Source organism: Populus nigra, chromosome 11, assembly GCF_951802175.1.
Source record: "Populus nigra chromosome 11, ddPopNigr1.1, whole genome shotgun sequence".
Lineage (NCBI taxonomy): Eukaryota > Viridiplantae > Streptophyta > Magnoliopsida > Malpighiales > Salicaceae > Populus > Populus nigra.
In genome coordinates this window covers 13,392,184-13,403,035 of record NC_084862.1, presented here as the reverse complement: position 1 = coordinate 13,403,035, position 10,852 = coordinate 13,392,184, and the positions used below count along the sequence as shown (strand labels likewise).

General features: G+C 41.4%; 1 pseudogene; it reads right to left on the bottom strand.

The window, feature by feature from the left end:
- Positions 1-327: 327 nt before the first annotated feature.
- LOC133668117 (uncharacterized) lies at positions 328-10,649 on the bottom strand (annotated as a pseudogene).
- Positions 10,650-10,852: the final 203 nt, after the last annotated feature.

Sequence of the window (10,852 nt, the reverse complement as noted above, 5' to 3'; positions counted from 1 at the left end):
TTAATAAATAAAATAATAATAATAATAATTAAAATAAAATAGTCAAAAATTGGGTTATGACAGTTGCCCCCTCTTTATAATATTTACTATGCAAAGATATTGGAAAATTTCATTTTCCTTTAGCTTTGTGTAGTAAATTTATAAAGAAAAGTAGATACAAAAAGAACCTTTGCTTTTTGTTTTTTTTTTGTCTTGAGAACTTTGAAAACAGCAGATTGACACACGACTTTTACCGAGAGATGTAGAAATCAAGAAACAAGTTATTTAGAAGACGACCCACCTTTTTTTGTTTTTTTTTTGTTTCATTTTGTTTGTTTTTGTTTTTGTTTTGTCTTTTTTTTTGTTTTTGTTTTTTTTCTGTTTTCGTTTTTTAGTGGTTTCATTGTGATGGGTGACCTATCCAAGTATATAAAAAAGGAAAATGAGAGGCTCGAAGGCGCACTCAAAAGAATGCAAGAAGAAAGCGAGTGCTCAAAGGCGCGCTCGAAGAGGAAAGCGAGGGCTCAAAGGCGCTCAAAGGGAAAAGCGAGGGCTCAAAGGCGCGCTCAAAGAGAAAAGCAAGTGCTCAAAGGCACTCAAAGAGGAAAGCAAGTAGGAAAGGGAGGGCTCGAAGGCGCGCTCAAAGAGAACAGCGAGGGCTCATAGGCGCGCTCGAAGAGGAAAGCGAGGGCTCAAAGGCGCGCTCGAAGGGAAGCGAGGGCTCAAAGGCGCGCTCGAAGAGGAAAGCGAGGGCTCAAAGGCACGCTCGAAGGGAAGCGAGGGCTCAAAGGCGCGCTCGAAGGGAGAAAGCGAGTGCTCAAAGGCACTCGAAGAGGAAAGCAAGTGCTCAAAGGCACTCGAAGAGGAAAGCGAGTGCTCAAAGGCACTCAAAGAGGAAAGCGAGGGCTTGAAGGCGCGCTCAAAGAGAAAAGCAAGTGCTCAAAGGCACTCAAAGAGGAAAGCAAGTAGGAAAGCGAGGGCTCAAAGGCGCGCTCGAAGAGAACAGCGAGGGCTCATAGGCGCGCTCGAAGAGGAAAGCGAGGGCTCAAAGGCGCGCTCGAAGAGGAAAGCGAGGGCTCAAAGGCGCGCTCGAAGGGAGAAAGCGAGTGCTCAAATGCACTCGAAGAGGAAAGCAAGTGCTCAAAGGCACTCGAAGAGGAAAGCGAGTGCTCAAAGCCACTCAAAGAGGAAAGCGAGGGCTTGAAAGCGCCCTAAAAATGATGATCAAAGGCTCGAGGGTGCATTTGAAGGGAGGTATGGCTCGAAGGTGTTCTCGAAAAGGGAGGTAGGGTTAAGAAACGCAATACCTTGGATGGTCAATGGCTCGAAAGCGCACTTGAAAGGAGATAAGGACTTGAGAGCGCCCTAAAAATGATGATCAAAGGTTCGAAGGTGCATTTTAAGGAGGTGGAAAAACATAGAGATTTTTCAGAGGGCCTAATTCTCGTGGGCGGCCTGCCCAGGTTGAAAAATTCTCAACAGTGAAAATTTTTCAACAGAAATTTCAATCCTGGCCATTTCAAGTTGGCCTTCCACTTGATGGATTCCGTTGAAATTTTCTCTAATGAGATTTGCAAAACTTATTGTCCAATTTCTCAAAGTTTAGATGATATGCATGCATCTTTACCTGATTTGAAATATAGGCCCCCCATTTCTTCTTTGTCTTCTTGTTGCTTGACTGATGAGAACTTGCTACCTCTGATTTGGGTCATATTTGTCGCTTGGCTTCTAGCCCACTCGAGTTGGCCCATGTAAGTCTATTTCCAGATTTGTTTGCACAACTTAGCCTTTGTAGTGCCCATCGTGACCCACTTGCTTGCTAGAGATTTTCTGTCTTGTCAAATAAATTGAGAGGATCATTCATTACTCCTTGTCTCACTACTAAAAACATTCGGTGTCACTTGCTGAAAGGATCAAACTGTCTTTTATAAACCAAAATGCCCCCTTGTCTGGTTGAAGGAAATTACCATCTCTTTTTCTGGAATTTTTTCTAAACACAATGTTGCCCCCTTGTACTGGTCATTGCCCCCAAGTGTGCTAGGTAGTGACTTAGACAAATAATGGTTTTAAGGGACCATTCTCTCATTTCTCTCCTTTTCATTTTGGTGAAGGAATATGGGTCTAGAATGAATCTTGAAATCTTGATCTTGCATTTTGAAAACAAAAATTATTTTGATGTGAATCTGAAACAATTTGCTTTTGAAATCTTGCAACTCCTTGGTTATTTTCTTTCTTGTAAAAGAGATTATGTGCTCTTGTGTTTGGCAATGAGGTCTTCGGTGAAAATACATCATGAGGTGACTTTTTGTTGTTTTTTTTTTTTTTTTTTAGGTTTTCAAAGTGAAGGGCTCGAGAAAAAAGCTCGAGGTTTTGTTTGAGAAAAACTTGTCTCTTTTTGAACATTCATCTTTATCAGCATGAATAATAATGAGTAGTTTATTCTTGATGTCATGAAATGTATTCTTTGCATTTTGAGAGCATTGTTTATTGTTCTAGGTTGCTTGCTTGCTTGATTAGAAAGGACTTTTACAGGCATGTAATGTAGGCTGTGGTTCTTGGTTTATGAAAGAAAAGGATTCATAAGGCTCAAAGAGTGTTTCAGGATTTCAAAGACCGAGGATCACTATCAACAGTTTGTCTCGTGACGTCATTCACATTTTCTTTTGCCACTCTTCTTTGATTTGCTGCTTCTTCTTTTTTATCGCTTTGCTAGGGCATACTCCTTTTATCTTGGATGCCACTTTTTCTAGTGATTTGGGCATGCCCCCTAGCATTTGAGTTTCTTGAGCTCTTATGCCTTTTTGGCTTTCTCACAGCTTTTTCTCTTTTCTCATTGAAATTTTCTCTTGCCCCCCAGTGTGGGGTATGATCCTAGTCGGGATTTGTTTTCATGAAAGAAAAATTATTCAGGCTCAAAAAGGGAATCGCAAGGGATGTACTTATTTAAGAAAGTGAAAGGAATAACAAAGATGGCCTTTCCTCATTTCAAGCGCAAGCCACTATGATCAATAAACTTTGACCTTATCTAGTGTGATAGTTTGGTCTTTGCAAAGATGCATTTCAAAGGTTATGAGCAACAAGTTCACTACATACCATTATTCATACATTTAAAAACAACATGATTCAAGAGTCATGGGGTAAGGGTGTTTATTCATTTCTTTTTTATATAATTTAGTCACCTCAATGATGGAGTTGCTTGATTCACTTGTCATTCTACAAGTAGAATGTTAAAAATATGGTTTTGAATAAACATCAAATTATTTTCGGAATCAAAATGCAAGATCAATTTTTTTCAAAACTCCAATAGGGAAACTGATTTTGGTAAAAGAGATGAATTGCGTCTATGAGATCGTGCGAGGTCGTAAAAGGTTTTTTTTTTTTTTTTTTTTTGCAGGCACCCTCTTCAAACAATATGCAAAGAGAAATCATTGGCCCAAACTTATTTATTGATTTGATAAAGACTTATACATCATGGATAGTATTTCTTTACAGAATCTGAGTTCACAGGCCTAACTACGTCTTCCCCATCCATTCTTGTTAGCATCAACGCCCCTCCTGAAAATGCCTTCTTCACTATATATGGTCCTTCATAATTGGGCGCCCATTTACTGCGATCTTCTCCAGGTAGTGACAGAATTTTCCACAATACTAAATCTCCTTCTTTGAACTCTCTTGGCCGAACTTTTCGGTCATATGCCTTGGCCATCCTTCTTTGATACAACTGGTGGTGACAAATTGCTGCTAACCTTCTCTCGCTGATCATATTTAGCTGCTCATATCGTATCTTAACCCACTCAGTCTCCTCGAGTCCAGATTCCATGAGGACTCTTAAAGATGGAATTTCTACTTCCAATGGTACCACTGCCTCCATTCCATATACTAAAGAGTATGGTGTAGCCCCGGTTGATGTCCTCACTGCTATTCGATATGCATGGAGAGCATAAGGAAGCCAATCATGCCAATCTTTGTAAGTAATCACCATTTTCTGAACAATCTTCTTTATATTTTTATTAGCAGCTTCTACGGCGCCGTTCATTTTAGGTCTGTAAGGGGATGAGTTGGAATGCTTGATCTTCCACTTTGTGCATAGCTCTGCTATCATCTTTCCATTGAAGTTTTGAGCATTGTCAGTCACCACTCTCTCGAGTACACCGTATCTACAGATTAGATCTTTCTCGATGAACCGTTTGACCACTTTCTGAGTCACATGGGCATATGAGCAGGCCTCTACCCATTAGGTAAAGTAATCAATCGCTACAAGGATAAAACGATGTCCGTTACTGGCTTTTGGATTAATAGGCCCAATCACATCTATTCCCCACATTGCAAAGGGCCAAGGAGACACCATGTTAAATAAAGGTGTAGGGGGCGCATTGATTTTGTCACTATACACTTGACATTTGTGGCACCTTCGGACAAAATTTATGCAATCTTTCTCCATGGTCAGCCAAAAGTAACCTGCTCTTTGCAACTGCCTAGCCATCATGTGTCCGTTTGCATGGGTAGCACAAATTCCACCATGTACTTCTTGTAGGGCCTTGTTAGCTTCCAGATCACCCAGACATCTTAGCAAAGTCCCATCAAATGACCTTTTATACAAAATCTCTCCATCTATGTAGTATTCCATAGCCATTCTTCTCAAGGTCCTTTTATCTGTCTTCGAGGCTCCCGACGGGTACTCTTGATGTTGAATGAATCTTTTTATATCCGTGTACCATGGGTCTTTATCCGTTTCTTCTTCTATTGAACAACAATGAGAGGGAGAATTTCTGATCTCGATGTTTACAGGCTGAATTTTGGCACCACAATCAATTACAGCCATAGAAGCTAAAGTAGCTAACGCATCGGCAAACTGATTTTTGTCTCTTCCCAAATGAGTAAATTCTATTTCATCAAAGCTTTCAGCCAATTTGGAGAGGTATTCCTGGTATGGTCTCAATTTTTCATCCCTTGTCTGCCATTCACCTTTTACCTGACAGATTATTAGCATTGAGTCTCCATATACTTCTAACTTCCCTACCTTCATCTCTAATGCAGCTTCCAATCCGTGGATGCAAGCTTCATACTCAGCTGTGTTGTTTGTACAACTAAAGTGCAGCTTTATCGAGATAGGATATTGCTTTTCTTCTGGGGAAATTATCACAGCACCTGCCCCGTTGCCCGATACATTTACTGCGCCGTCAAAATACATGGCCCACCAACCACTCTTCTCTTCCTTATCCATTACTAGCACATCTTCATCAGGAAAGTCGAAGTTCAATGGCTCATAATCCTCAATAGCATTATCGGCTAAATGATCAGCAATTGCGCTTCCTTTTACTGATTTTCTTGTCATGTAGATGATGTCATACTCAGCCAGCAGTACTTGCCATCTAGCTATTCTACTCGACATGTATGGCTTTTCAAAGATATACTTCAGTGGGTCCATTCTTGAGATCAACCAGGTAGTGTAGTATAACATATATTGTCGCAGCCTTTTCGCACTCCACACTAGACTACAACATAATTTCTCTACCATACTGTAACGGGATTCACACTCGGTGAACTTCTTACTCAAATAGTAGATGGCTTGCTCCTTTCTTCCTGATTCATTCTGTTGCCCTAACACACAACCCATAGCTGATTCGGTCACAGTTAAATATAGGATGAGTGGCCTTCCGTGCACGGGCGGTACCAACAATGGTGGTTTTTGTAAGTACTGCTTGATCTTATCAAAAGCTTTTTGGCAATTTTCGTCCCATGATCCAGGATTCTTCTTTCGGAGTAATCGAAAAATTGGTTCACACGTGACTGTAAGTTGTGAGATAAAACGGGCAATATAGTTCAAACGCCCTAAAAAGCCTCGAACTTCTCTTTCAGTCTTTGGAGCGGGCATGTCTTGTATGGCTTTTACTTTGTCGGGGTCCACTTCTATGCCTTTATTACTTACCACAAATCCTAATAATTTGCCTGATTTCACCCCGAATGTACACTTTGCAGGATTCAATTTCAACTGATATTTTCTCAACCTCTCGAATAATTTCCTCAGAGCTGGGATGTGGCTTTCTTCATCTTTGGACTTTGCGATCATGTCATCCACGTAGACCTCAATTTCCTTGTGCATCATATCATGAAAAAGTGCTACCATTGCCCTTTGGTATGTTGCTCCAGCATTCTTTAATCCGAATGGCATCACTTTATAACAGTAAGTTCCCCATGGGGTGATAAATGTCGTCTTTCTCTTATCTGCTTCAGCCATTTTAATCTGATTATATCCGGAGAAACCATCCATGAAAGAGTAAGTGGAACTCTTAGCAGCATTGTCCACCAACACGTCTATATGAGGTAATGGGAAGTCATCCTTCGGGCTTGCTCTATTCAAATCCTGAAAATCCACGCACACCCTGATTTTGTTGTCCTTCTTGGGAACCGCCACAATGTTAGACACCCATTCAGAATATTCTACTACTTCCAAGAAACCTGCATCCCACTGTCTTGTTATCTCTTCTTTTACTTTGAGCAATACATCAGGTCTTGTCCTTCTTAGCTTCTGTTTGACTAACCGGCAACCCTCAATCAAAGGTAACCTATGTACTACTATTTCAGTATCCAAACCGGGCATGTCAGCGTATGACCAGGCAAAAACATCCACATACTCCCGCAAAAGGGCGACCAACTCACCCCTCATATCTGTAGTGATCATCATCCCTATTTTCAACTCCTTTTTGTCATGCTCGGTACTTACATTTATTAATTCTAATTCCTCTTTTGCAGGCTCCCATGCATGTTCGGATTGTTTTATAAGCTTCTGGAACTCCTCAATGTCATCTTCACCAGCTTCTTCCTCATCCGTTGAAGTTATAGTTTTATCAAAATTAGGCCAATTATTCTCAATGCAATGGGTTTGTAAGTTTATCGTTGTCCCGCTTTCAGATTCCCTGAAAGCGGAAAGTGCCTTTGTTATGAGTGCATAATGGAAAAGGTGAAACTAGAAGGCATGATGAAGGGAAAAACAAAGCATGATCTCATTAAAACTTGAAATGATAGAAGGGCTCAAAACAAAATCTTGTTACCAATATCTTGAGCCACGATTATTGGCAACGCAAATTTATTCAAACAAAATGCAGCAAAACAAGAAAAGCAAGCAATCAACAAATGTTTACTTTTTAAAGATAATTGGGACTTCTTGAATTTCCCAATTGTTCAACTCTTCCCCTTCAGCTAATCTTCTCACAAACTCAGGTAGACCATCCTCTAGAGCACTCACAGTCAGTTGGGGTAGTTCTTCATAGGGGCTTTTTTCATCTTCCAAACCTCCTTGAGGTTCTTGTTTGTTGATCTCTTCCAGATAGTGGATGGTAGCACTGTTAAATTCTTTGCTCATCCTCTCAATTTCACCTCCAGCATTGATCACTTGTACAGGCCGTGGGAATGTTATGTGGATTGGAGGGATCTGGATTTGGCTCCCCTTAGGCTCCCTTCCTTCGATTCGAGCCATTCTTCTTTCTCTTTTAGACTCGGCCACTCTCTTGAAATCTTCCTTTCTAGGTTTAAAACCTAAACCGAACCTCTGATCGGCGCATTTCATCTTTATTATGTTGATCCTTTCGGGCATTCCTGTGATAGGGTCATACTGGAATGGCAGCCCGTGTTTCAGAAAATATTTAGCAGCCATCCTTGCAGCCCCAGAAATCTCTGGTTTCCTTCGCACCGTATTCTCAGGTACCCATTCAGCATTTACTACCTCAAATGCATGTAGGTTTCCGTCCTTACTCTCTTCAGCCTCTATATAAGGAATCGACACGTTTCTCACCATGGTTAAAGCTTCTTCAGCCCTTACTGTCACCAAGTTCCCATTGATGATAAATTTAACCCGTTGGTGTAATGAAGATGCAACGGCTCGTGCTGCATGAATCCAAGGTCTTCCTAACAACATGCTGTATGTGGGATGAATATCCATCACTTGTAAAGTAACTTGGAATGGCTGGGGGCCAATTACAAGCTCAACATCGATATTTCCCATAATCGGCCTTGGCGAACCATCATATGCTCTAGCTGTCATGGTACTTGGCTTCATATGAGAGGCATCAATTGGCATTTTATCGAGCACATGCCTTGGCAACACATTCAAAGCGGAACCGTTATCTATCAGCACCTTGGCGATCACACAATCCTTACATTTCACAGTGATATATAATGGTTTATTGTGACCAGTTCCTTCATGATCTAGTTCATCATCTGTGAAATAGAGATAGTTAGTGGCTTGAATCCTTCCCACCAAATGTTCTATAGAATCCTGTGTGATATCTTGAGGAACATATGCTTCGTTAAGGACCTTCTGGAGAATGTTTCTATGCAACTCTGAACTCAAAACTAATGATAGTAGAGAGATTCTAGCGGGGGTCTTTTTCAACTGGTCCACCACACTGTATTCACTGTGCTTCATTAGCTTCAAGAACTCGTTAGCCTCCTCATCGCTCACTGGTTTGTTGACCTCATCCATCTTGGCCAACTCCACCACATTCTTTCCTTTTGCCCTCCTTTGGTCTTCTAGCTCTTCAGGAGTATAGCACCTTCCACTTCGGGTTAACCCCCCAACTTCAGCATGAAGAGTAGGAGCCGGTCTCGTGGTATGGAAAGAATAACCATAATTATAAGGTATGGCATTATAATTTCCACTAACCGTGCTCGTAGGTCTAGCCAAAATCATTCTTGGGGGTCCTCCCTCCGTTGGTTGATATCTACATACTTCAATTTTCTTGTCGAAACCAGTCATGGTTCCTACTAGGTTTTCTTTAGGCACTCCTATCCTCAACACTCCCAATGTCATCATGTCTTCTACTTTCACCCGAAACTCTTTACAAGAGTTTACATGGTGTCCCATATGCTGATGATACTCACAATATTCACCCTTATGCTCTGCGGCTTGCTTTTTGATGGGTGTTTGGAGGTACCTAGTTTGCTCCAATATTTTGTACAATCTCTCCATTGACAACTTTAAGACATTAGTACCCCTCTCTTCTTCTTCCAAAGCATTCACCCCTCCACTTCCAGAAGCATGGTGTGGTAGCGGGTTAGATTTTACGTTCGGAAAATCATCAAAGGAAATCCAACCCGCTTTGATGAGTTGGAGGATTCTCCTTTTGAAAGCCAAACAACCATCAATATTATGGCCTGTGATACCAGCATGGTACTCACATTTCTGGTCTGGTCGGTACCATTGAGGAAAAGGTGGTTGCAAGGGTGTTAAAGGAACAGGTGTTACTTGGCCAATGCTGAGCAATCTTTGATACATCTCACTAAGAGGTATGGGAAGTGGAGGCAGTTCTTCTTGGTTTGCAGGGAAGTTTCTGGGTGGGTGAAATGTGTTCCTTTGGTGGTACGGGATATTTTGGATATTTGTTTGGTTTTTTAGATAAGGCGAAGTGAAATTTATGTTGGATGTGGGAGGAATGGTCATGAGTGGCTTGAAGTTGTGCTTTCTTCCCTTACCTTCTCTTTTGACGTTGTGGACATCAACTTCCTTCTTGCGTCCAACAAAACCCCTTTTTTCACTTGGATCTGTGATCCTACCCATTCGAATGGCTTGTTCGATTCGTTCAGCTATAACAACCAAATCAGAGAAGCTTTGTGCAGCACTTCCCACCAAGTACTCAAAGTACGGTGCTTTAAAAGTATTGGAGAACAAACCTATCATTTCCTTCTCCAATAGGGGTGGATTAACTTGTGCCGCCGTTTCGCGCCACCTTTGTGCATACTCCCTTACAGATTCCTTATGACCTTTCTCCAACGAATGCAAGCTTGATCTATCAGGGGCTATGTCCATATTGAATTTATATTGCCTAATAAAGGCATCAACTAGGTCTTTCCATCCCCTCACCTTGGTGTTGTCCAAACGCATGTACCAAGTGAGAGCGACATCGCTCAAACTATCCTGGAAGAAATGGATCAACAACTTCTCATCTTGTACTACTTCAGCCATCTTATTGCAGTATGACTTAAGGTGGGTTATTGGACATTGAGTTCCAGTGTATTTGATGAATTCTGGCACCCTAAACTTCTTAGGAATGACTACGTTAGGTACCAAACACATCTCGGCGGCTTTCACCGGGTCATACAAATGATTTCCCTCAACTGCCCTCATCCTCTCCTCTAGGGCAGTCAATTTCTCCAAACCTTCAGCTCCTATCATTTTGTCCTTATGAGACCCCTCTAAGGTTAACTCATCAGCATGAGGAATCCCCATCGGGTATATAGGCTGAGTTGGGAAATGCGTAGCATATTGGGGCTCATGCGAAGATCCACTTGCCCCCATGTTTGGTAGGTTGAAGAACGTCGGAGGCGTCGGTGGTATCTGAGCGGTAAATGCTGGTTGGGAGGATGTCCCTTCCCCTGACTTAGATCTCAAGGCTTGTTCGAGTAAGCTAGTAAGCCTAGCGACATCTTCCTTCAGACCGTTCAGCTCCTTCTGATATTGGGCATCCAACTGAGTTCTTTCTTCATTTTCCATTTTTTTCCGCAACCGTGTGTTATGAGTGTGTTTTAATGGGGGACCTATATTTCACCTGGTGTGCAGCATTATGACAGTTCATAAGTGTATGTTTAAAAAAATGCATGAATGTGAATGAAACATATTGGGCATGGATTATTTCTTGGGAGGGTGACATAATAAACCGTTATTCTTTGGATGTGTGGTCAGATCTACATCTGATACTTATTGCAATGCTGAGAGGAGATCTGTTTAACCTTTTACCATCTGAGCTTTCAGCCTTGTATACACATTTTGAATAATAAATAAAGGTCTCCGCCTTTTTATTTAACCCATAAAAACTTTCATTACAACAAATGATTCATCTTAATCTACTATAGGGGGAAAGGCACTGCCTTTATTAGC